This window comes from Canis aureus, chromosome 33 (genome assembly GCF_053574225.1).
Source record: "Canis aureus isolate CA01 chromosome 33, VMU_Caureus_v.1.0, whole genome shotgun sequence".
In the NCBI taxonomy this organism is placed as follows: Eukaryota; Metazoa; Chordata; class Mammalia; order Carnivora; family Canidae; genus Canis; species Canis aureus.
Genome location: NC_135643.1, coordinates 29258523 through 29275513, shown reverse-complemented (window position 1 = coordinate 29275513; position 16991 = coordinate 29258523). Strand labels below are relative to the sequence as shown.

The following is a 16991-nucleotide window of genomic DNA, read 5'->3' as shown; positions in this document are numbered from 1 at the left end:
TCGCTCGTGCCTTTATGAAAATAGTTGCATTTTCTGAGCAACGTCTCACAAGAAATAAGGATGGGCCAAACAAGTCACCTCTAGATATTTTATTCTCATGTGCTTTTGTATTTCTGGGTGTGCGCAGGTTTACCCCTGCAGGAAACCATTTAAAGAATGTAGATAATACCTATCAGTGTTGTGAGTCCCCCTGTCAAGAGAGTTATGTACAATCATGCATCCTTGTAAGTTATTTATCATACCCTGAGGCTTGATGGAATACAGTTTCCTTGATGAAGAGATAAAAAGGAGCAACATAAAAGCAAGGTAGAAGAAGAACGCTTCATTAAAACTGAATCTACCTTCTGGTCTTAACTTTTCTAGAGGTTTTTTTTTTTTTATTAGTATTGCTGAAATTTATCATAACACAAATTTGCTTCATAGAACCCCTTTTGAGAAAATAAAGAGAACAATAAGGGATGGAGTGCATTTGGAAAGGGACAGAAATACAGAGAGACAGAGAGAAAGGTCAAGAGACAGAGAAAAGAAAAAAGAGAAAGGGATGGGACGCCTGGGTGGCTCAGTAGTTGAGCATCTGCCTTCGGCTCAGGGCGTGATCCTGGGATCCTGGGGTCGAGTCTCTCATCCGGCTCCCTAAGGGGAGCCTGCTTCTCCCTCTGCCTGTGTTTCTGCCTCCCTCTCTATGTCTCTCATGAATAAATAAAAATAAAATCTTAAAAAAAAAAAAAAAAAGGAAGGAAGAAAAGGAGAAAGGGAGGAACTAAAGGAACTGACTTCTGAGAAGCTGGAAGGAATACTGAAAATGCAGTCAGAGACCAGCATCACCACCACCCCCTCCCGAGATGGAAATAAACAGCTCTTTGCTGTTGAAATTAATCGGAGGAGTTTGCAGAGCTGGATAGCGAAGACCACCCCGGGGTCCCCTCACTTCTAGGGGAGGTAGAGGACAGGGTTAGTCGTGGGGGTTCAATCTCCGCAAACCAGTACCCCCTACTTAACACAAGGGGTTCAAGCAAAGGGGCCTCACAGTTCTAGGGGTTCTGTATCTCTCAGGGTGGGTGGGGTGGCCACTGAAAAGTAGTGGGGCTCAGGTCCAAGAAAGGGTGGAGAAGGGGGATAATTGATGTTTTATGCTGTGTTGAAATTTAGTTCAAATTCTAGTTTTGTTTACCCTCCCTCTCCCATTGCTCCGCTAGAACAGAACCCTCAGGCATGAATAAGCCTCAGGAATAATAGCAGATTTTCAGGACGTAATATTAAGGGTTCGCTAAATAGAGCAATGGAAAAAAAAAAGTTTTAACCTCTTAATACTGTGTTTCAAAGGACTTAAATTTAAGCTACCTAAATAAGATATGGATACAATTTCTTTGTGAAAAATGAAAATATTACATTTAAGACTAAACTCCTCTGTCATCATCATTCTTAATCCCAAGTCTTTCGCAGCCTTCTTACTAGTCTACTTTGTTTCTTTACAGAGCTTCTTCTAGGTAGAAACTATGCAGTATTGTTTTATGTGTATAAGTGTGTTTTTAAAAATCAGTACTATGGGATACCTGGGTGGCTCAGGGGTTGAGCATCTGCCTTTGGCTCAGGGCGTGATCCTGGAGACCCGGGATCAAGTGCACATCGGGCTCCCTGCATGGAGCCTGCTTCTCCCTCTGCCTATGTCTCTGCCTCTCTCTCTCTGTATCTCTCATGAATAAATAAATAAATATATCTTTAAAAAAATAATAAAAATAAATAAAAATCAGTACTATGATAAAAAGTTTTATTGAATACATTTGATGTGTAACATTGTGTAAGTTTAAGGTATACGGGGTGTAACTTTGGTACATTTATATATTGTGATGTGATTGCCAATGTAGTGATAGCTATCATATTATATACTTATCGTACAATATTTTCTATGTTCATTGGACTGTGCTTTGGATCTCCATGGCTTATTTATTATTTGTGACAGGTCATTCTTACCTCCATCCTCCCCATCCTCTTGTGACTACTATTTTACTCTGTTTTTTACACGTTTAATTTGTTTAGCTTTCAAGTACAAATGATAACTTACAGTACTTTTCTTTCTCTATCTGACTTACCTCGATTAGCCTAATGGGTTCAAGGTCCACCTATGGAATTGCAAATGGCAGGATATCCTCCTTTCTCGTGGCCGAATAATATTCCATTATCTACGTGGACCACGTCTTTTTCCCTCATTCATCTGTTGATGGGCATTTGGGTTATTTCTATAACTTGGCTACTGTGAATCATGCTGTGATAAACGTGGGAGTGCAGGTATTTCATTCAAATCCTGCTTTTGTTGCCTTTGCATATGAAATGGAATTGCTGGGTCGTATGATCTATTTTTAATTTTTTGAGGAACCTCCATATTGTTCTCAGAGTGGCTGGGTCAATTTACATTCTCACCAACTGTGTATATGGATTTTTTTTATTGCTATCTCTTAGAGATGGAGCCTTATCAGCACATGAAATCTACCACATTTTTAACTGTTTTATAGTGTTCTGTGGCAGAGACAAGTCATAGTTTATTTAGCCATTCCCCTATGATTTTCAACTCAGTGTTTTCCAGGCTTGTTTTAGCTACAGTAAATAAATGCTACAGGAACCATCCTTAGACATGCCTCCCTGTGCACCAATGTGATTGCTTCTCTGAGGTACAAATGATTTGGTTTCTAGCCTCTGTGTCTCCAAGTCTTACAAGGGCAGCTTGAATTCAAGTGTATGTATGTCACAGAGGGTCTGAAAAATTGCCTCAAAACTGGAGAGAAAGGAAGAGTCACTCTAATCTTAGCAAAACATTAGCCCATTTCCCAGATACATAAAACAACTATTAGTTTTCCAGTCTCTATGATTAACTATTGATTAGGAATGCCACGCATGCCATCACTCATAAAAATACTACTTTAATATGTTTTTTCTCTTTTGTAGCTTGCATGTTAAATATGCATTTCATGAATAAAAAGTAATAGCCATTTTATATTCATATACAAATGTGTATAAACGAAGACTTTCTTCCTAAGGCAAAAAGCCACTCTGTAAAGAATACTGTCTTTTCATTTACTACGGGAGCATTGAACGAATGCATGTGATGGGGACCAAGAAAAAGGGAGTGATGTCAAAGTCGGAAAGCAGTCATTTCAATCCAGTGCTGTCTATACTAGCAGCATTGACATCAATCCAGTCGCAAATCCTCTGAGCAGCTGTTCTTATGCCATCGACTAATGAAGCTCTTGAGTGCTCTGTTATTAATGTGATGAAGCAGGAAAGGGAATAAAGAGAAAAGAGTGGACCAAAGGAGAGACATCCTAAAGAGAGACTCCCTTTCCCCAGCCACTTGTGGAAATCCATTTCAGGTCAATTGAGACCAATTGTGAGTTTTGGCCTGGGGCAAAATTCTGATTTGCAGTCAAGAAATTAATGGGTGGCACCTTGAAATGGGTTGGCTTTAACTGAATCAATGTCTGATGAGGCAATCTCTCCTCAGGCCAAATTCCCACTGAAGTTCATAGGTCAGGACTGATGAAGAAATGGACAGGTCCTTGAACTTTCTTCTTTTTTAAAGATCAGCATGAAAAGAGCAGAGTGAGGTGTTCTGGCACCAGCACTTTCACTTTTCTGTCTGCTCATTCTCCCTTTCACTGGTTTTGGAAGAATTCCTGATGTTAACAGATTTCATTAGCATACAACGATGATACAAGGTCTAGAGTTGTTTATCAGGCCACTTCCAGCTTCATCTGCTGCCTCTGAGAACGTTGTCTGTAAGGCCAACGCGGGAGCTGTTCCTTCACAGTAGCTCCTTTTGAAACCTCTAGGCAGCAGGAAAGAGAGAGAGAGCTGCTCTGTTGGTTCAGCTGGCTTTTACAGCTGAAGATAACATGAGCCACAGATCTGTTGAGGTTTGTGTTTTCTTGGAGGGGGAGGAAAATTCAGAGAGCAAAAGAAAGAGAAGTTTAAGTTTAATATTTCATAACTCTGTGCTGTTTTCCAGGTTTTATTCCTGTAATACTCTCTGTGTGTGGCCAGGTCCCTCATAACACAGCCCCATTGAAGAAGGAGAGAGCAAAGGAAAAGAGAGGAAGGGTGGAGGTAGGGCTAAAAGCTAGCCTTTGGGGGGAGAAAAAGACCACTGCTTTCAAGTACCAACCATGACCTTAACTGGATATAGTCAAGGCCTCATGGAATTGAGTTGGCCATTCAATTCCGAAAATAGGATAAGGAACAAGTGTGGATATGGCATTTGTAGTGAGGCCACAAGAGAGAAGTGACCCATTTAGAATCTTCTCTGGAAAAAGTGGGTTCCTGAGGCATTAGAAAGTTGATGGGCTGAGAGCTTTCCCTTGCCCTGATTGTCGTAGTGGGTAATATCTGCTAGGGAAAAGAAAAAAGAAAAAAACAATAATAAATCCGAGGAACAGAAATGGTTGAACCATTGGAGCAAAATCTGTTTTGTATTTTGGAATCTTTTTGCGGAATTAAAAAAAATAGGAAAAAAAGATTTTTTAAATTTCTGGAAAAAGAACAGGCATTGGCGTGTCCGCATTATGTATGCAACGCTGTTCTTGCCACCAGACTGGGAGTCTAACAAGCTTAGCTGGTTAATAGAAGCATATTTTATTTTCAGGTTGGCCAAGCTATTTCCTGCCTTTGGAGCAAAAACCAGTGCAGTTTACTGTACCCTGACGATATTTTTTCTTTCTGAATATCATAACCTTTTAAATAACAAGCATGCTGCTCTGTCAAGGGCTCTAAAAACATGGATGGAGAAATACAACACTATTTTCTCATGTCTCTCAAGATGAACAACCCTTCCTCTAGATCTGTATACCGTTGCTGAGTTTTCGGAATGTAAATGCAGAAAATGACAATTACCAAGAGTGAAAAAACAACCAAAACACACCATAGGGATCAAGTCACATAGCCTTAAAGAGAAGCATTGAAAGAGGGCTAGTTAGAGTTTGGGGGCTGAGTGGAAGGGGTGGTCCATCAAAGCAGAGCAGGGTGTGCTTGGGCAGGGCAGGGAAGAGCAGGGAAGCAGCCGAGATGGAAAGGCTTGTGCCTTTGGTATTTGGCAGTTCATGTTCATTGCTGAGTATTTCTTCAGCGCACAACTGTAGAGCTAAAGAGGCTTCAGATTTCATATAATCTAATGCTCTCATTTTACTGAATGACTTGCCAGTGGCACAGTCAAGCCAAAATTTCAGAGCTCTTGTCTTCCAGGTAGGTATTTTCCATTTCTTTATAAGGTTGGGCATTTTACTATTCAGGTTAAAACACACAGTCTCTGTCTTCTAGTAGCTTACAATTTAAAATGTCTATTTCCCAGAAAAAGGAGTGGTTTGGGGAACGAATTAGCACTGAAATGACGAAAGAAGATACTTGGTTCTCAGCCTGTGTCGCTGGATGACCATAAGAAAACCACTGAGTTTGTCTGTGCTTGTGAGTAAAAGTAGGGACTGGGACAGCTTCTTTAGCATTTTGAAGAGTTAATGGTTCTGTATGAAATGGTTGTAGACTCCTTATTGTGCCATGAAAGGTATGGGAGTGGTCAGATGTGAGGTTACATTTCTCATTTGAAAGTGTGATATTGGAATAATAAGTATTACCTGTTTCTGTATCAAAGGTCAGTGTGGGTTCTCAGAGTAACATAAAATGCCCTGGCTCTGTCCTTCTTCCTTTACAAACAGGCATCACATGTCAGCTTCCTGACTGACTTCTGGTAAATCATCCTAAAATGATTCCTGGCATTCACCTCATGGAGGGTTAAAACTTCCTCTTGAAAACCAAGGGCTACGCACACAGGAGAGAGACTACAAAGGAGGGTGTTGTTGCTTATTTTAAACCAATTGGGAGAAGAGAGTGCCAGAAGGAGAAAAATGCTGTGGTATAATTTTTTAAAATCCAGATTCTTAAGAAAAATTTTACAGAAGTTTTTTTTTTTTTTTTCTCCATTTTCCCTGTCTCCTTTCCGCCCCCACATAAACTGTCCCTAAGAGTGTCCTCACTCAGGTGAGAAAGACTTTCTGCTACAGTACTCTATGGAAACCCAGGAACAGAAGGTTTGGCCCACAGGGGTATGAATGGGGTTCAGTGATGCTGACCCACTGGATTCTCATCTGCAGCGTGGGAAGGGCATGGGAGGCCAAACAGTTTCCTGGAGGGCTGCTTTCATCCCTCCTGTGAGAAGGGTTGGAGGATGAATATGGTGGAGGTAAAAAGGAGCCCCAGCCTCATTCCTTCACCCCATCCACGTCTTTCTGAGAAATAAAATCAATAGTTACACGTGTCACAAGCTGAGCATTCCTGGAAAGTGGTGGCAGGGTGTAGTAAACCTATATTGTTGGAGACCAGGAAGAGGTGGAGACGTGGGATCAGTCTTGGCTCCTATCTGCATGGAAAACCACTCATTATTTTAACAATGATCTGGGTCTGAACCCTTACAAATACTGTGCTGGTCAGTCTTCCATTTTGCAACCTTTGATTGATGTCATTTTTTAGAGGTGGAATACATGTCATGATGAATTAATGTCTAGAGAAGAAACAGAACAGACTGCTGGAAACTTTCATGCTATGACATTAGGAATATGCAGACAAGCTGATATAGTGCATGTTTAAACAGTCCAGAATGAGACAATATTGAAAATATTTACTTTGTAATCCAGAGTAGGTGTTGGCATTTATATGAAGGGCATGCAGACCTGCCCAACTGTCTTTCTGTGCGTTGCCATGCTGTTTCAAGGGTCAACCACTTCTTGAGAGTCAACCTGTTTTATTTACTAACTGTAAACATTTCTTTGGTCCCATTATTCTTTTGGGGGGTAAAGAAATAATTTGTTAGGTGTCAAGGCAGCCGGGCAGAAGGAAATATGGCTTTTCCCTTCCTTTGTGGTCTGCTCTGATGACATGGTAACTGAATAACCAAGCCGTGCGTATAGACTCAAAATACATTGAATCAGAGTCTCAAAGACAGTGCCAGGTCAGATCTTTTCTAAAACTCTTCAGATGACTCCATTGTGGAGGCAGGGTTGAGTAACCGCTTGTCTGAGCCTCACCAGTTTAGAGTGGTATTATTAGTTGGGAGGAAACTTGGTCAGAAAGGGAACACCAGGAAAGGCAGACATGTAAATGAGCTATGAAATATAAGTGTGTTCCTTTATGAATTGTTTCATTGAATTAAGAACATAAAAAGAATTCTGAGAGTCCAACTATTTCATACGTGTACATCCAGATAAAAACATACTTCAGAAGTTGCTATTCTGTTTTTAATGGCTTTCAGTGCTAGATATTCGCTATCTTTCTGTGACTTGTTCCTAAACATTACAGAAGATGGAAAAACAAGTGGTAAAAATCACTCTACAAAGAGCCTATTTTTACAGGAAATAAAAGTGGAGGTAAAAGGTTAAATTAAAATTGCTTTGAGACTATGCACCATGGGTAAATTTTCATGTATTCATATTACAAATGAAACTGATTTTACAAAATCATTTTATGAGTGTTCTTAGAACTCCTTACCAAAATTTTTCTTCTTAGTTAATGCCAGAGAGGGTGTTTTAGCCATTTCTCTGATCTCTTGTAAAGGTACTGGTCTGGCTAGATTTATAGGTAATTTCCAGGTTGTAATAGCAATGCCCTATAACTTAACCATATTTAAAAGCTGTAATTATTGGAGGAGAAAATTAAAGGTGAACTTTTACCTTCATTGAGATACAAAAGGATAGAAAATCTATAGAAAAAGAAAGACCAAAAAAATATAAATGCTGAGGTTGAAAATATAAGGTTTGTTTTCTCTATGGGCATATGCCATAGTAAGGACTTTTTTTTTTTTACCAGCTAATTAGGCATCAGTTCAGAGGAACTCCAAGTCTCATGGTCTTCCTTTTTTGGTTCCTTTAGGGTAATTTCCCTTTGTTTTCTCACTGCACCCTGGAGGCAAGTGGAGCTCCTTAGGGAAGGTGTGGGTGGCCATTTCTTAAGACCTAAAAGTGGGATTCCATTTATTTGACAGCAGGTCCTCATTATTTGTGTGAAGTGGGTTCTGCACTCATTTGGGAAAGGATTGAGCACAAGGAAGGAACACAGTCACTGGACAATGACAAATGGGATCCAATGGGGAATGCAAAACCAAAAAGGAGAGAATGATTGCTAGCTTTCCCACTTTATAAAACAGCAAGACTTCCCTCGCCCAATCCAGTTTCAGCCAAAATCATTAGGGTTTTATTCTTTTATATTTTTTAAGACTTATTTATTTATTTTAGAGAGGGGGCACAGAGGGAGAGGGAGAGTCTTAAGCAGACTCCATGCTGAGCACAGAGCCAGTGTGGGGCTCAATCTCACAACCCTGAGATCAGGACCACAGGAATGTAAACCCGGAATCAGAGCCTAAACTGACTGAGCCACCCAGGCTCCTCAAATACGTTAGGATTTTAATGAGCCCTAGGCATTTTTGCCTTTGATGACCCCTTCTTTCATAAGAAAATTACTAAAAATTTTATTTTATGATTGTGTTGGTATGAAAACAAATCTATTAATATTACATGTTAAAATATTGTCTTTAACCTAGACATTTTTGTCTTCTGTTTTTAAAAGAAATTAAATTTTGCTGGGGGGGGGGGGGCGGGACTCCTGGAAAGTATTGTGGGCTTAAGGCACTGTGCTTACCTACCTATCAGATAAATCAACCTCAACTGAAGCAAGGTAAAGGAGGAGGAGATAGCAGCATAAGCGAGAATGGGGGCGGGGGTGAGTGGCAAATCACACAGGACCTTCTAGACATGGTGCAATGGTGAGGATGTTGGAGTTTATTTTCACAGGTGAGATGGGACATTACGGATTAAGGATTACAAACAGAAGTGGCGTGACCTGACTTACACTTAGAAGGAACAGTTTATTTTGTGGAAAATATGCTATAGGAGTTAAGGACAAAAATCTGAGAGACCAGTAAGGGGATTATTCTGCTAGTCTAGGAAAAAATGATGTAGCTTGCCCTAAGGTGATGGTGGCAGTGGTAGGAAGTGGTCAGATTATGAATAAGTATTAAAGGTAAAGGCAAAAGAATTTGAGAGTGGAGATCCAAGATGATTCCAAGGCTTTTCCTAGAACAATTGGAGGAGTAAGTGTGTTGTCTGTTGAGATAGAGAAAATTGTGGGGAAAGTACAGTCAGGAAGGAAAATAAAGAGTTTGGTTTTGGACATGTTAAATTTTAGAAGTTTATTAGACATTAAAGAGGAGATGTCTGGAGTTTAGAAAGTGGTTCACACTGGAGACAGAAATTTGGGAACATCTACTTACAGGTGGTATTTAAAGCCAGAGCAGAGAACAAGATCTGAGAGGGAACGTTATGTAGATAACAGTACCGAAGAGTCCCAAGACTGAAATCTCCAGCACTTCGATATTTTGAAGTTTGGAACATGAAGGACTATCAGCAAAGGGTGCTTTGTAGGAGTGGCCAGTTAAGCAGGAAGAGATCCAAGAGAGAGTGGTGTCCCGGAGACCAAGTGAAGGAGCATCCAGCATGAACAGTTGCTCTCAACTTTGACCGTCATGGCTCCTTACCGCCACATGAAATGATGGCAGACCCACAAGCTTTCTCCCTGATGTGGGAGGAAAGAAACCAAGTTCCCCCTGCTAAAAATGTGATGGAAAATCAACCTGATAACCATCCCCCACTCTCCTATATGACTTACCACATGTAAAGAAATTTAAATAATCCCTTCTGTTTCAGTAAAGACACATATTCCTGAGATGGTAAAATGAGCCCAAGAGATAAAGAAATCTCTTCTTGCAGTGAGAGCATCCTTTCTATATAGACAGATTATTTCTTCTGGTCACATCTGAGGAGGCATTTTCTCCCCTAGAGCTCTCACATGATTCTAGATGTTATAGAAGGGTATGATGAAAAATTTGTACAAATGGCAGTGACGAGGAATGCATTAGTGAATCATATCATGGATATGGACATGATGGACATCTAGATTTGGTGAGGGAACTTAGAAGAAGGAAATGCATGACTCAAATCAAGCAGAGAGGAAGATAAAATGTAATCAGAAAAAAAAAGAAAGAAGAAGGAAAACATTTTCTTTGCTTCAAATAAAATCCACAACCAACAAAAGTTATATTTAAAGATGATTGTCACAGAATTAGTCAGACATTCATCATAAATCACTAGCCAAGGCTATTATTATAGGGCTTCAGAAGATTTTCAGAGCATACATATATAGAACAAAGTCTGAAATAATACAATCACATTATAAAACTTTTGAAAAAAAATTTCCCTAACTCAAGCCATCTCACACAACCATCATTTTGAACTATTTCTTTTTTATCTTTTCTTTAGGCAAATTAAAAAATCTATAGAGCTAAAATGATAAAATATATAAACCTTTGTATCTTACTTTCATCACAGAGCATCAAGACATGATTTTCTGAAATGTGGCTAAATGTCTTTCTGAACTGGAAATCCTTACAGTGAGATCTTACTTACCTTTGGGCTGCAACAATTTCATTGCTCTAAAAATTATTCTCCCACCACCAAATGACAAAGGAGTCTATAGTAGACCCTGTTAAACACCTGCCCTACAGTAAATTCTCTTTTTTTTCTTAGCAACCCAAATCCAACTTTTATTCAGATGTTCACATATCTTTTGTTGGCACCCATTCCCAATTCTGAACTGATTGGGCTTAGCCAATCCTGGTGGTCTATTTCTCTGGGTGTGAGTGTATGCCTCAGTTCTATCCAGTGAGATGTGAGAGGAAATCTGGGAAATCTCTTATTAAAAGAGTGATGAAAGAGAGACAGTCCCCCCTTTTCCATTGGACATTGTCATGCCTGCGTGACAGAAAACTCTGGAACTCTGGAAGTCATCTTATAACCAGGAAGAAAGGTAACCAAGGACAAAGCAGATATGCTGCGATTGGAAGAAAGGAAAGATGGACGTAATCTAGACACCAGATATTTGCAGTCTACTTACCATTTTACTTAAACATTCTTTTCTGCCTAAATTAATAGGTTGAGGTTTTCTATTACTTGAAACCCAAGGCATCTGTGTTATCTCTGAGCCACTGCCCTTGGAGAGCTTGGTCCTCTCTCCATTAGAAATTTACTCTATTACTTGGGTTGCTCTGAGAGAAGGGCCCCATAAGTAGTTGCCCTTGGCTCCTGATATTGCCCAAAATCTTGACCCATTGTAATTACTACTCATTTCTCTCTGATCTATACCTTTACCCATTCCCTTAATTTTAGGAAAAAGCTTAAAATGTCTCCAGGACCTGGTATTAAATATTGGAGTCTTGGGGAAGCTGGCTGGCTCAGTCAGTAGAGTACTCAACTCTTGATTGGGTCATGGGTTTGAGCCCCATGTTGGACATGGAGCCTACCTATAATTTAAAAAATGGGGTATTACATTTGGTATTAATTCATTCAGTACATGTTTGAATACTTCCTTTGGTCTTATGTTAGACGTTGCAAAAGTACAAATAAAAATGAAGCACAATATCAGTTTTCAGGTTAGTCAATCAATATATATTGCTAGCTGTGTGTTAGATGCTGGGGTTATGACAGAGACCAGAATCTGATGGGAAGAGACAGACATCAATTAAAACATCAACCCAAAACCTATCTTCAATATAATGTACTATAACCGTGGCATAGATAAAATATTCTAGGAATCAAAAATTGAGAGAGGACTCATCGCCAAAGTGTCAGAAAAAAAATTCACAAAGGAAATATTTAATTATAATGTGATTTGGTGTGGAAATAATATTTGAATTGGGTACTGAAGAATGAATAAAAGTTTTCCTGGTGTAGAATAGATCAGGAAAGAGCATCCTTGACAAAGAGCATAATATGAGTAAACATGCAAAGCCATATAAAGAAACATCTGGAGAATACCGGAAAGTTCAGTGGGGCAGGAGATATGTGTGAAAAAAGACTAGGAGATGAGGCTACAGAGATGGTGTGTAATTGCAAATAACCTAACCAAGCTAGGAATCCATGGGACGTAGCCCTGAACACACAACTGAAAGCATAAAATTTACTTGACGTCTCGTGTTTTATCTGAATTCATGTGACTTTTTCAACTCTACTCCATAAAACATTTATCTGATAATATACGTTTAGTATTTTTTTCTAAATCTTCAAGTAAGATCGTAAGATATCAGTTTATCCTGTTTTAGTCTCTAGCCACAATCTTCGGAGGGATGTATCTCAGATCGAGAAGCTCTTTATAGGTAATGGGAAGCTAAAAATTGTTTTTAGAAGAAGGAAAGGAATAGAAGTAGGCCCTCCCTCTATCCACCCTAACCCTAAGATATCTCTGGTTTCAGAATGGTGCATGAACTGGAGGATAGGTGGAACTTGTTGAGTAGCGGGATTTAAGCTAAAGTGATTATTACTTGTCTCCCCAGCATCCATTTCCCCTCCTACCAACAACTATGGCTTTACTGTGTGCATCCACTCCTCCCCCACTTTCTGCTCACCTGGTCCCCATAGTGCTTTGCATCCCATCCCACTAGTGGAACATATGACTCTACCCCAAGCCAATCACTGCATTGCACTTGCCTGACTACAGAGCTTAATTTAACCAGTCATGTGACTCATGGGGGTTCAATCAGAGCAAAGTACAGGAAGTATGCTCAGAATGCTGGGAAGAAGACATTTGCTCTTTGTTTTTAATTAGAAGCTGGAAAAAAAAATGCAGGCTCAGAAGCTATTGGAAGCCTTCTCCTGATCATTTGGCCTAAGAATGGAGTAAGAAACAGAGGAAAGAAATATGAATGCTGGCTCAGTTTGGACCCTTCAGTCATGTGAGCAAATAATCTTTATTTGTTCGAACCAGTTTGATTTGTATTTTCTGTAATCAAGAGAATCCTAACAGAGATAGAAGAAAAGAAAAACTGCTCCATTTCTAAGTGTTATATTTGCTAGACGATCGATCACAGGTCAAGTTCTATGAGGGACTTGGAGATTTGAAGAAACTTTTTTTCAGGTTCACTTTTCCTTGCCCCACAAAATCTAACTTTTCAACTATAGGAATAATACAGAAAAAAGGAAAATGTCTATATTCTTAAAATTAGATATTTAAGTGAATACAATTTTCAAAGATTATGCTAGAGCTCTCTTTTAAATGCAGAACACACACCTGCAGTTTCATAGGAAATTTTTCTCATAACAGCAATTTGTGGAAAGCCAAATGAAAAACAAAATCATGTAAAAGGCAATTCCTCTCTGGTAAATCTACTGACATCTACTTTTAAGCAACTTGTTTAAATAATCCATGTTCTCTGCATCAAAACTACCACTGAATGCTGGAAGTAAAAAATTTTGCACATTAAATAACGGTCTCTAGGCTCTAAGACTTTCTGAGATAGGCTGAATCTGGCATAGGGATTGGAGGGGGAATCTAGCACTCCTTGCTTTAGCGAATTTCAGCTCCTGTCCAGCCTGCTCCTATTTCTTCATTGTGTGTCTTCCCTGACTCAGCCAACCCCCAGGTTATCTGTTGCAACTGTCTAGCACCCCATCTGGAAACCTACTGGCCCCATAAGCGATTAGCAGATCTTCAGTCCAGAAATTTCAAGCTGGATATGTATTTTAAGCCGTGAGAGAGCAAACACAGATTGCAGTTTACTACTATTAAGACCAACTCAAGCCTATAGCTCAGAAAACTTCTATTTTTCTCATGGTGGGTGTTTCAAATACAGGGTGTAGTGAGGCCAACAGTAACCGACCCTCAAGGAAACAGACCTCATTTTGAGAATTCTGTAGAACAGTTGGATGAAATTTCCTCCATTTAAATGCTCCTAAGCCAGGGGCTCCTGGGTGGTTCAGTTGGTTAAGCATCTGACTCTTGGTTTCAACTCAGGTTGTGATCTCAGGCTCCTGGGATGGAGCCCCATGTCAGGCTCTGCACTCAGCGGGGAGCTTGCTTAAGATTCTTTACCCCTCCCCTTGTGCTCTCTCTTTCTCTCTAAAATAAATAAATGAATATTTTTTAAGAATAATAAAGGCTGTAAAACCAGAGATGGTCCTCTAAAGCATTAAAAGTTGTTTGAGGATAATAACTTTGATAACTATGCAGCAGCTAGCTAGGGATAGCTACTGGAATAGCCTGGATAAAAATTAGTGAGAGCAGAGGTAATGGGTATGGATACATGAGGCTTATGGAAGAGCTTTTAGTTTGACTTCCTATTGTGTACTAGGCATTGCAGCTGGTGATATATACATATATATGTGAGAAAGTAGAGGATTTATCCATCTTGTTGGTTATTTGTTAAATAAATATGTGAATGATTGGATGAATTATTCCATGTAACCAATTCTTAGCCTGTTTTCCAGTCCTCTTTTCATAATAACTTTTTACCCCTACAAATCCAAATGCCACTTCCTCAGACTAGGCTCCATGAGTATGTTGTACACTCCCACTACCCCTGTACTCTTCCTTTATAACACTCATTACACCACTCAGTGTCTGCTACTCTTATTAGACCGTAAGATCCATGAAGGCTGGGCTGGAATCATGGCTCTTTTAGCCACTGCTACTCCCATTAAACATATTGAAGGAAGGACATTCTGTAAATCATACCAAGTATCTTATCCCTATTTCATATATGAGGACCTCAAGTCACCAGGAAGCTAAGTGGCTTGTACTAGTTAATAAGGTGCATCTTGGATATGTTCTAGAAATACATGGACACTTCCAAAGTAGACTGTTTTGAGAAATGCTCCAAAAGTTAATTTTTACTTCTAGGCCATTTTTGTTATTTTTCTGGCCGCTTATATATATAAGTAAAATTCATTTTAAAGATAGGCTGAATGCAAGAATCAGAACACTTACACTTACACACACACACAAACACACATACACACATGCCTGCCCATACACTTCACATTTTGTTAAACACACTGGGTATTTATCTCTGTCAGTTCCTCAGGGTTTGAATTATAAATGAGATGGCCCAAAAAGATATATATATAAACTCAGTATAGCTCTTAGAGGAAATAAAACTATCATGGACAAAAAACAAAAAATAAAAACTTTAAAATTTTGATTTAATTTTAATTCCAGTGTAGTTAACATAACATATAGTGTTATATTAGTTTTAGGTGTACAATATAATGATTCAACACTTCCGTAGTACTCAGTGCTCACCAAGATAAGTGTACTTTTAATCCCCTTCACCTATTTCACCCAACCCCCGCCCCTCTCCTGTCTGATAACCATCTGTTTGTTCTCTATGGTTAAGGGTCTGTTTTTAGGTTTGTCCCTTCTTTTCCCTTTCCTTATTATTTTGTTTGTTTGTTAAACTTCACATATGAGTGAAATCATTTGGTAGTTGTTTTTCTCTGACTGGCTTATTTCACTTAACATTATCCTCTCTAGATCCATCCATGTTGTTGCGAATGGCAATATTTCCTTCTTTTTTATGGCTGAGTAATATTCTATTGTATGTATACACCACATCTCCTTTATCCATTCTCTTGGGCTGCTTCCATGATTTGGCTATTGTAAATAATGCTGCAATAAATATAGGGGTGCATATATCCCTTTGAACTAGTGTTTTTGTATTCTTTGGGTAAATACCAGCAGTGCAATTAACAGATCATAGGGTAGTTTTATTTTTAATTTTTTGAGGAACCATCACACTGTCTTCCACAGTGGCTGTACCAGTCTGCATTCCCACCAACAGTGTACAAGGGTTCCTTTTTCTTTACATCCTCACCAATACTTGTTGTTTCTTGTGTTTTTCATCTTAGCCATTCTGACAGGTATGAGATAATATTTCATTATGCTTTTAACTTGCATTTCCTGATGATGAATGAACTTGAACATTGTTTCACGTGTCTATTAGCCACCTGCATATCTTCTTTGGAGAAATGTCTGTTCATTCTTCTGTGCTTTTTCTTTAAAAGATTTATTTATTTATTTGAGACAGAAAGAGAGACAGCATGTGCATGTGAGTTAGAGGGAGGGAGCAGAAGAGGAGGGATAGAGAGGGAATCTCCAGCAGACTCCTTGCTGAGCACAGAGCCACGCTGGGCTCCCATGAATTTGAGATCATGACCTGAGCCAAAATCAGGAGTTGAACACTTAACCAACTAAACCACCCAGGCACTCTTCTTCTGTCCATTTTTAAATTTGATTATTTGGGGGGGATTTTTTGGCATGGTTTCAGTTGGTTATATATTTTGGATATTAACTATTCATCAGATATTTCATTTTCAAATATCTTCTTCCATTCAATATGTTGTCTTTTAGTTTTGTTGGTTGTTTACTTTGCTGTGCAGAAGCTTCTTATTTTGATGTAATCCCAATAGCTTATTTTTGTTTCTGCTACCCTTTCTTGAGGAGACATACCTAGAAAGATGTTGTTTTGACTGATATCAGAGAAATTACTGCCTGTGCTCTCTTCTAGGATTTTTATGGTTTTAGGTCTCACATTTAGGTCCCTAATCCATTTTGAGGTGTTCGTGTGTGTGTGTGTGTGTGTGTGTGTGTCCAATTTCATTCTTTTGCATGTAGCTGTCCAGTTTTCCCAATGCCGTTTATCAAAGAGATGTTTTTCCATTGTGTATTCTTGTTTCCTTTGTAGAAAAGTAATTCACTATACAATTATTATATTACAATTATTTCTGGGCTCTCTATTATGTTTCATTGACCTATGTGTCCATTTTTGTGCCTGCACCATATTGTTTTGATTACTCCAGCTTTGTAATATAACTTGAAATCTAGGATTGTGATACCTCTAGCTTTATTTTTCATTTTCAAGGTTGCTTTGGCTATTTGAGATCTTCTGTGTTTCCATACAAACCAAAATAAAAACTTTACACTCTCAAACAAATAAGAATAATAAAAATAATAATAGCTAACTTATATTAAGTGCTAAGAATGTGTCAGAACTGTGCTAAAAGCATGACATCCATCTCATTCAGGGCTAGTAGCAAAGATAGGTGGTAGACCCAATTAATGTTCTTATTTTATCAAAA

The 16991-nt window shown here is 38.9% G+C and overlaps 1 long non-coding RNA gene across 16 annotated transcripts in view; it reads left to right on the top strand.

Moving 5' to 3' along the window:
- LOC144303847 (uncharacterized) overlaps window positions 1–16991 on the top strand; it is an 82506-nt gene that overhangs the window by 58845 nt on the left and 6670 nt on the right. For 11 of the 16 annotated variants that reach the window (XR_013370844.1, XR_013370838.1, XR_013370836.1 and 8 more), the window contains one exon: window positions 5336–5448. The exons of 4 other annotated variants lie outside the window; for them this stretch is intronic. This is a non-coding gene — a long non-coding RNA (uncharacterized LOC144303847). Of the gene's footprint in view, window positions 1–5335; window positions 5449–12684; window positions 12812–16991 lie in introns of all 16 variants that reach the window. One more of the 16 variants, XR_013370843.1, reaches the window with a different exon arrangement.